At 42.0% G+C, this 10000-nt stretch overlaps 1 protein-coding gene across 3 annotated transcripts in view; it reads left to right on the top strand.

Annotated features, from left to right (window-relative positions):
* Positions 1 to 10000, top strand: part of LOC115210968 (aprataxin and PNK-like factor) — a 121603-nt gene that overhangs the window by 106844 nt on the left and 4759 nt on the right. The gene's annotated exons all lie outside the window — the stretch shown is intronic.

Below are 10000 nucleotides of genomic sequence, written 5' to 3'. Positions count from 1 at the left end.
GTAAGAAACAGTATCAGGTTACCAGGAAAGAAATTAGGCATCAAAGAGAGAGGAGGTTTACCAGTTTGGCAACATGAAGATCAGGGGTGTGTGACAAAAAAAAAATGGATTTGAATAAATCAGGGTACATTGGTTCAAAGTGTTTGTTATGATAGTGATGCGTGTCTTCTCATTGGAGGAATCATTGGAATGCTGCTAGTAGAGGTTATTGAATGAGGGGAAATATATTTGTGTGTGTGTGTGTGTGAGAAAGAGAGAGAGAGAGCGAGATGGATTACCCCATGTAGGCCATGTAGAACTGAAGGGTCAGTTATTAAAAGTGACAGTTACAAAGTAAAAATGGTCATTAACCCTTTCGTTACCAACCCGGCTGAAACTGCCTCTGGCTCTGTAGTACAAATGTCTTGTTTTCATAAGGTTTGAATTAAAATCTTTCACCGTGGTAAGTAGCTTGCTAACTAACCACATGGTCCCGGGTTCAGTCCCACTGCGTGGCATCTTGGGCAAGTGTCTTCTGCTATAGCCCCGGGCCGACCAATGCCTTGTGAGTGAATTTGGTAGACGGAAACTGAAAGAAGCCCGTCGTATATATGTATATATGTATATGCGTGTCTGTGTTTGTGTGTCTATGTTTGTCCCCCTAGCATTGCTTGACAACCGATGCTGGTGTGTTTATGTCCCCGTTACTTAGCGGTTCGGCAAAAGAGACCGATAGAATAAGTGCTGGGCTTACAAAAGAATAAGTCCCCGGGGTTGAATTGCTCGATTAAAGGCGGTGCTCCAGCATGGCCGCAGTCAAATGACTGAAACAAGTAAAAGAGAAACACTTAGTCACAATTAATGATCCTAACACTAGCTTAATGATAACTAAGTTATTTTACTAAATTCTTTGTTATATTTAAAATAATTGAGAGAAAAACAAAGCATCTCAAAATAAATACAGTAATGAAAGGGTTAAGAATGATGATGGGAGGCGGGCGAAGTAGTCAGACTAATAGGTATTGGCACCAAGATGCTAAAAATATCCAATAATGTAGGACATGTTAGTCATCACTCAGCCAATCAGGTTGTACTGAAGGGGTCATTCTCAGTGACTTGCATAACAGTGGAGCCATCAAATGCTTTGATGGCAAAGAAAATTCTCTAGAAAGAAGTAACCAGATATATCACACTGATGGAAGAAGTTATGTAAGTGGCTGAAACAGTTATGTCATAACATCTAACTAGGAAGAAAATTAGATGAGCTGTTTGTGTCTGGAGGGTATAAGACATTTTGGTACCAGCCATTTGGCGTCGCTGATTGTTGATTCAACAATTTATTTAATATCAGATGTTTTGATGTTTCTGTTGTTCTCTCTCTCTCCCCCTCCCTCCCTGTTTATGTGTGTGAGCATATGAGTATGAGAAGAAGGAATGTGTTTATGTTAGTTGTTTTATTAATTAATAAAAAAAACATTAAAAGTATAACAGATCCAATAATTGAGGGGAAAAAAAAAACCATAACTATCTCACCAAGGAAACAAAAGAGAAAAAAAGTAGGGGATTAAACAGCAGATGGGCAATGAGGGACTAATGGCTTGTACACTCCAGAACAAATGACATATTTAGCTACACCTTATTGACATAATTAAGAGGCACAATGGCCCAGTGGTTAGGGCGACAGACTCGCGGTTGGAAGATTGTGGTTTCGATTCCCAGACCGGGTGTTGTGTGTGTTAATTGAGCGAAAACACCTAAAGCTTCATGAGGCTCCGGCAGGGGCTGGTGGCGACCCCTGTTGTACTCTTTTGCCCCAACTTTCTCTCACTCTCTCTTCCTGTTTCTTGAGTAACGCTGTGATGGACTGACGTCCCGTCCAGCTGGGGTGAACACATAAGCCACAGAAACCGGGAAACTGGCTAGGCTTGAAAAGGGCACATAAATAAAATTAAAATATTGACATAATTACAAAGGCATTGTTGCAGAGAATGGCCAGCAGCATTTGCTACAACAGTCACCTCTTTTTGCGGGGCTCATTTCTCAGGTAGGCCATAGTTGTCCTGATTTTGCGGAGGAAATCAGCAGTCTGGGGTCTGAGAACACCCGAGGCCTCAACAGCATGTAAAGTCTATGACTTTTTCATCCTCTCTGTCTGTATGTGTATATTTTCTGTATGCACATGCATATGTGTGTCTGCTTGTCTCCAGTGCCAAAATGTACTGCTGCCAAAATATCCAGGTTGGATGTCCAGCCTGCTGTGCCAAACCATCAGTGTCCAAACACCTCCATGCAATTGTCTCATTCTGTGGCCTGGATGGGTTACCTCTGATACACTCTTCACAACAAGATAACTACAAAAGTTCTTAACAAAGAGCACACCAGTCATTGAACTTCTATTCATGGATTAGGAGGAAGCCGTTACCAGGGTTTCATGCTCTGTAGTCTGGTCATCTCTAAGAAAACTAAGTGTGGATGAATTGCTTGTGAAAGCTTTGCAAGCCATATACAGAAATGTATTCTGCATGGTGAAAGCTAGCAGTGAGATAAACAAAAACTTTGGCATCAGGGCTCAGTTCTCAGCCCCCTCCTATTTATTCATTATAGTTCTCCAAGTCATAACAGAGAAATTTAAGACCAGCTTTCTATGGGAACTTCTTTTCGCTTATGACCTAGTTATGAACAGAAATTGTTGGGGAATTAACCCTTTCGTCACCGTATTTATTTTGAGATGCTCTGTGTTTCTTTCAATTATTTTAAATATAACCAAGAATTTAGGAAAATAACTTAGTTATCATTAAGCTAGTGTTAGGAATATAAATTGCAACTAAGGTTTGGTGGTATATTTTGATGCAAAACTTATGAAAACAAGACATTTGTACTACAGAGCCAGAGCCGAGTTAGTAACGAAAGGGTTAAAGAAGACATTTCAAATTTGGTAGTAACACCTTGAATTGTTAGCAGAAAAGAAGTTAGGACGGTCCTACTACCTGGGAAGTGGATATGCTCAATATATTGAAAAGGTGTTGGAATGCCGTATGTAAGTTATGGGAGTGCAAGAAATGCAGGCTGGCAAAGGACTTGTATGTAATTGACACACGGGAGTGAACAGCAGCAAGAGTACTCATGCATTGAATTCTTTCAAACACCCAAAAAACTTCCTAGTTGATAGAAAGGATGCGTATGTGTGTGTATTATAATATATTGAGTACTTTTTTGAGCTTTAGTCTATTTGATTCCAGATGAAGATTTATAATGAATATACATTTTTTTTGTGTCTGTTTTTTGATGCTGGTATACTTGTGTGTGTGTTGTTTTTCATGCTAGTATTGGTTTGATGGGTTTTCTATTTTCCAGCTTTAAAATAGACAGTAACTCTCTCACACACTCTCTCTCGCTGTGACACACACACACAATGATTCTGCTTTCTCACTGTCCTTACAAGAGAGTGCTGGAAAGTACCTGGCTTTGGGTAAAAGAAAATTCAGGAGGATCAGTTATGATTTTATTCAACATATTCCTCCTTCAGATTCTCACATTTATTGCAGTGGTCCTTCAGATTTTTCTAAAAGGTAATAATAGGGTGTGGGGACAGAGACATACTTCAGGTGGTAAACAATCTGTAAATCCACTTTGAGAGTGATGAATCCTTAGTTCTTGTCAGATCATCTTAAGGGAAGGATATATGGAGCTCTTTACTGGTAGACAGAACGACCTCTCTTCACTGGTCTGCTACTTTGTGAATAAGTCAAAGATGACAAAAGTTAAGGGATTAAACCTTGACAACAAAAACAAGCTGTCGCAGTCAGCTTTAACCCATTAGCATTTAAATTGGCCTCATCTGGCCAAAATATTTTATGTTTTATGTTCAAACTGGGCAGATCCAGCCTCTCGTGCCTACCCTACAATGTCATTCTAAAAATAAACAGTTACATCATCTGAATCTCAAAGCTACAAGGTAATATTTGATTAATTCAAAACAGTGTGAATAAATAAGCATTTCAGTTGACAGATTAATCTGAATAAAGGTAGTTTTTTTACCTAACGGTGACACATAAAAAGCACTGTCCGAACGTGGCAGATGCCAGCGCCACCTGACTGGCGTCCGTGTCAGTGACACGTAAAAGTACCAACCGATCGTGGCTGTTTGCCAGCCTTCTCTGGCCCCTGTGCCGGTGGCATGTAAAAGGCACCCACTACACTCATGGAGTGGTTGGCGTTAGGAAGGGCATCCAGCTGTAGAAACACTGCCAGATCAGACTGGAGCCTAGTGCAGCCTCCATGGCTTACCAGACTCTGGTCGAACTGCCCAACCCATTCTAGCATGGAAAACGGACGTTAAATGATGATGATGATTTCTTGCAGCCTTTTTCAACTGATAGGGGCACTGGACCTCTTAGGTCACCCTTACCAGATAAATCCCCTTCTGCAGTGAAGAAAGTGATGCTGTATTGTGGATTATGGCTCTTGGACTTCAGGAATGATTGTTGTCATTACAGAGAATCGCACATGCCTGTGAGATGATGGAATGTTGTCACTTTACTAGTTTTCTGTCCTCTCTGTAAAATGTTTGGTGCTGGGAAGGGCACCTGGTCATAGAAACCATACCATAAACAGAACATACAAGTGAGGTGGGGTGGTGGGTCTTTTTAACCTGTCCATATAAATTCAGAGCATAGCCTATTAAAAGCCATGTCAACATGAAAGGCAGATATCAAAAACGATGAAATACACATGGCTCAGTGATTAGAGCATCAGGCTCGCAATTGTGAGGTTGTGAGTTTGATTCCTGGACCAGGCTGTGTGTTGTGTTCTTGAGCAAGACACTTTATTCCAATTCACTGAGCTGTAGATAGAAATCAGCTGCGACGTCACTGGTGCCAAGCTGTATCGGCCTTTGCCATATATATGTGCATGCCTGCAAACACGCACACACACATTGATACATATGCACATACATGCATTATAAGTAAATGGATCTGTCAATTTCATGTGTTCTGATTGGCCAATCAATGGAACAATGTACTAATTGAATAAGCTTAAGTGTGGTTGAGTATTCCACAGACACCTGTACTGTACCTTTAACATAGTTCTCAGAGAGAAACAGCATGCTCCAGTGTGTGTGACAAGGCAGGCCCTTTATATTAAGATACAGTGCATCAGACAGGGTGGAGGCACATGGCTTAGTAGTTAGTGTTGGACTCCTGATAGTAAGATTGTGGTTTCAATTCTTGAACTGAGCAATGTGTTGTGTTCTTGAGCAAAACACTTCACTTCACTATGCTCCAGTTGGCTCATCTTGCAAAAATGAATACTTCTACAGTGGACTGGCATCCTGGATGTACTGGTGTCCTGGATGGACTGGCGTCCTGGATGGACGGGTGTCCTGGATGGACTGGCATCCTGGATGGATTGGTGGCCTGGATGGACTAGCGTCGTAGATGGACTAGTGTCCTGGTTGGACTGACATCCTGGATGGACTAGCGTCCTAGATGGACTGGCATCTTGGATGGACTGGCATCATGGATGGACTAAGCGTCCTGGATGGACTAATGCCCTGGATGGACTGGCATCCTGGATGGACTAGCGTCCTGTATATACACCAGAGAATCCAGGAAACTGGCCCTATGATCTATGTGATTTGGGAAGGAGCTTTATCCTCTTTATCCATCAGATGGACCTCCGAATAGTTGCAATCTACCCATTTTCACTTGGAAGGCTTGGATCAATCCATGGTTACATTAAAAAAACTTTTGTCCAAATCCACTCACATAGCTTTGATCATCTCAGGGCTATAGTAGAAGACACTTGCCCAAGGTGCCACAGAGTGGTGAATACTGCTTTGTGAGTGCTTTTATGACCAGATGCTTTTCCTATTGATACCTACTTCACAGAGTTGGTTGAACACATTTTATGGTGCCAGCCAGCACTGAAAAGTAGTTGACAATAGGAAAATCTCTAGCATTATTGGCTCTAGTGAGGATCTCTGTAACAAGACTACATTCTCCCCTCTGTATATGTTCATATTTGGAGTTACTACCCCAACACTTAGATAGGATACCTGTAATGCTGCTTGCAGAACCCTTATCTTGTTCATTCATTGTCTCCATTCTGTGTTGTTCTTTATTTATTCAGAGTTACTGTCAAGGAATTGTTCAGACAGTGTCCAACTGCGTAGGCAGGACCCCCTTTACTGTAACTGAGAAAAACTGTATTTAGGTATAATGAAAGGAGGGATTTCTCTACTCAGGAGGCTGATACTTGTAGCCTATAACCACTGGGTAAAGCGATTGCTTCTGTTATGTAGATTAGTGAGTAGGGCCTTGCTGGGGCAGTCTGAAAGTGGGGCTGTCTCTATGACACTTGATAATTTAGCTGTCAAGGTAGCATATACTGATAGGTTGGTTAGCCCATATTACTCTCTTAGGAGTATAGGGCCAGTTTCCTGCTTTCTCTGATATATATAATCTTTGCTGGAGGTCTGTCACAGATGCTGGTCTGTCACAGGGTTACTCATTTTTACCAGCTGAGTGGACTGGAACAACATGAAATGAAGTGTTTTTCTCAAGAACACATTGCATCACCCAATCCAGGAATTGAAACCACAATCTTATGATCATCTGTCCAACACTAACCATTTACACAATGCACATCCACTGCATATACTGATAGGTTTTAAGGAAATTAGAGCTGGGGCCAAGAAGGTATGTTTACAGACTGGTGGAAAACAGGCAGTTATTAATCAATTACCAACCTATCCATTACACTCTCTGAGTGTTTGGCATTAGGAAGGGCATCCAGCCATAGAAAACCATACCAAATCAGACTGGAGTCTGGTGCAGCCTTCCCACTTACCAGCCCCAGTCAAACCATTCAACCCATGCCAGCATGGACATCGGACGTTAAATGATGATGATGATGATTTGAGAGATGGAAACTGAAAAGAAGCTTGTGTGTGTGTTTGTTAGTCTCTCTTTGTCTTGACATTGCCTGATAGTTGTGTCATTGTCATACAAGCATTGTCCTTCATTTTTACCCTTCTATGGAGAAATAGGTGAGGGCTAGTGACAAAGAAAATCTGCCACAAAAATTTCTGTCAGACCAATGCAAGCATGGAAAAGTGGACATTAAAATGATGGTGATGATGATGATGATGATGTTGATGTCATCTCATGTTCCCATATTTTTTAAAATGTTGTGGTAAGTAGCTCACTTACCAACCACATGGTTCCGGGTTCAGTCCCACTGCGTGGCACCTTGGGCAAGTGTCTTCTACTATAGCCTCGCGCCGAACAAAGCCTTGTGAGTGGATTTGGTAGATGGAAACTGAAAGAAGCCCGTCGTATATATGTATATATATATGTACGTGTGTGTATATGTTTGTGTGTCTGTTTGTCCCCCCAACATCGCTTGACAACCGATGATGGTGTGTTTAAGTCCCCGTAACTTAGCAGTTCGGCAAAAAAGAACAATAGAATAAGTACTAGGCTTACAAAGAATAATTCCTGGGGTCGATTTGCTTGACTAAAGGCGATGCTCCGGCATGGCCACAGTCAAATGACTGAAACCAGTAAAAGAGTATAATTAGAAGAATAATAGCAAAAGTAGTGGATACCTTAGCTGAACTCTACAGCTTCTTCTTTCCTTGTGTTTATATATAAATTTGCCATTGACTATATATGTAGAAAGAAATAGGTTTGACACAAGCCTACAGGCCCATTATGACAAAGTTTATCCTAGTTTCTATGGTATACAAGCAATCAAGCGAGTGCAATGCTTTCCATGACCCCCACCCTTGGCTGGGATGTCGGCTTAACCCCCTCCAAGCTACTACTGATGCTTATTTTTAGCTGAGTGAACTGAAGCAATGTGTGTGTCTTTATGTGGTTCTCCACTGCTTGACAACTGGTGTTAGCTTGTTTATATCCTTGTAACTTAGCAGTTCAGCAAAGAGAGAAAATAAAATACGTTCCAGGCCTAAGTATAGTGGTCAATTTATTTGACTTAAACTCATCGAGGCACTACCTCAGCATGGCCACAATCATGAAACAAGTAAAAGATATCTATCTCTCTCTATCTACAGTATTCAATCATATCAAAGGGAAATGGAATTTAATTAAAATTAAAAACATTCAATTAAAATTTACATTTCCAGTGGTCTAACGCGTAAAAAAAATTTTAGTCAAAAAGACTAGGCGCAGGAGTGGCTGTGTGGTAAGTAGCTTGCTACTGAACCACATGGTTCCGGGTTCAGTCCCACTGCGTGGCATCTTGGGCAAGTGTCTTCTGCTATAGCCCCGGGCCGACCAATGCCTTGTGAGTGGATTTGGTAGACGGAAACTGAAAGAAACCTGTCGTATATATGTGTGTATATATATATAATCGCCAGCCTAATCTGGCTCCTGTGTCGGTGGCACATAAAAAACACCATCCAAGCGTGGTCGTCTGCTAGCCTTGTCTGGCACCTGTGTCGGTGGCACATAAAAAACACCATCCGAGCGTGGTCGTCTGCTAGCCTTGTCTGGCACCTGTGTCGGAGGCACATAAAAACACCATCCGAGCATGGCCGTTCGCCAGCCTCGTCTGGCACCTGTGTCGGTGGCACATAAAAACACCATCCGAGTGTGGCCGTTCGCCAGCCTCGTCTGGCACCTGTGTCGGTGGCACATATAAAACACCATCCGAGCGTGGTCGTCTGCTAGCCTTGTCTGGCACCTGTGTCGGTGGCACATAAAAACACCATCCGAGCGTGGCCGTTCGCCAGCCTCGTCTGGCACCTGTGTCGGTGGCACATAAAAACACCATCCAAGCGTGGTTGTCTGCCAGCCTTGTCTGGCACCTGTGTCGGTGGCACATAAAAACACCATCCGAGCGTGGCCGTTCGCCAGCCTCGTCTGGCACCTGTGTCGGTGGCACATAAAATCACCCACTACACTCTCGGAGTGGTTGGCGTTAGGAAGGGCATCCAGCTGTAGAAACACTGCCAGATCTGACTGGCCTGGTGCAGCCTTCGGGCTCCCCAGACACCAGTTGAACCGTCCAACCCATGCTAGCATGGAAAGCGGACGTTAAATGATGATGATGATGATGATGATATATATATATATATATATATATAATATATATATATATATATATATATATGTGTGTGTGTGTGTGTGTGTTTGTGTGTCTGTGTTTGTCCCCCCTGGCATTGCTTGACAACCGATGCTGGAGTGTTTACGTCCCCGTCACTTAACGGTTCAGCAAAAGAGACCGATAGAATAAGTACTGGGCTTCCAAAGAATAAGTCCCGGGATCGATTTGCTCGACTAAAGGCGGTGCTCCAGCATGGCCGCAGTCAAATGACTGAAACAAGTAAAAGATAGTATGTCATACGATATAGTGTATATTTAAACACATAGAGAATCCACTTATAGGGATTCTACGCGCTAGAAAGAACAGCTAAGTTCTATAACCACAAAAAATTGGGGAGAAAGTTCGATAGGAATAAATTTGGAAATTAAAAACATTTACCGTCTAGACCCCAGTTGAACCGTCCAACCCATGCTAGCATGGAAAACAGACGTTAAACGATGATGATGATGATGATTATGATGATTCCTGGACCAATTGGTTTCTAATCTTCTTTTAGCAAGTCATAGAGAACTCATAAGGTTTGATTTTCCTGTATCTTCTCTCCTCCACCCTTTTCCTCTCTCCATCCCCTTCTTCCAGTTGTCATGTCTTTGATGTTCTGCTGGGTCTGAGGTGTAAGGGTCACGAGAGTGTCTATGTCTACCTGTGAATGCATGGGCATCTAAAATAGTAGCAGAGGCATGGTGAATGAGCAGAAAGTTTTTTTTTTCTTCTATATTTGGTAAAGAGAATGAGTTATGACCAAAATATATATGTACTGGGTTCTTCTTTCTTTTCTTTTTTTTTTTCCTTTTTACTTGTTTCACTCATTGGATTGCGACCATGCTGGGGCACTGCCTTGATAAGTTTTAGTTGAACAAATCAACCCCAGTACTTTTTAAAAAAA

The sequence above is a fragment of the Octopus sinensis genome, linkage group LG4 (assembly GCF_006345805.1).
Source record: "Octopus sinensis linkage group LG4, ASM634580v1, whole genome shotgun sequence".
NCBI classification, from domain to species: domain Eukaryota; kingdom Metazoa; phylum Mollusca; class Cephalopoda; order Octopoda; family Octopodidae; genus Octopus; species Octopus sinensis.
Note: the sequence above shows the minus strand (reverse complement) of the source record. Positions and strands in the feature narration are given on the sequence as shown.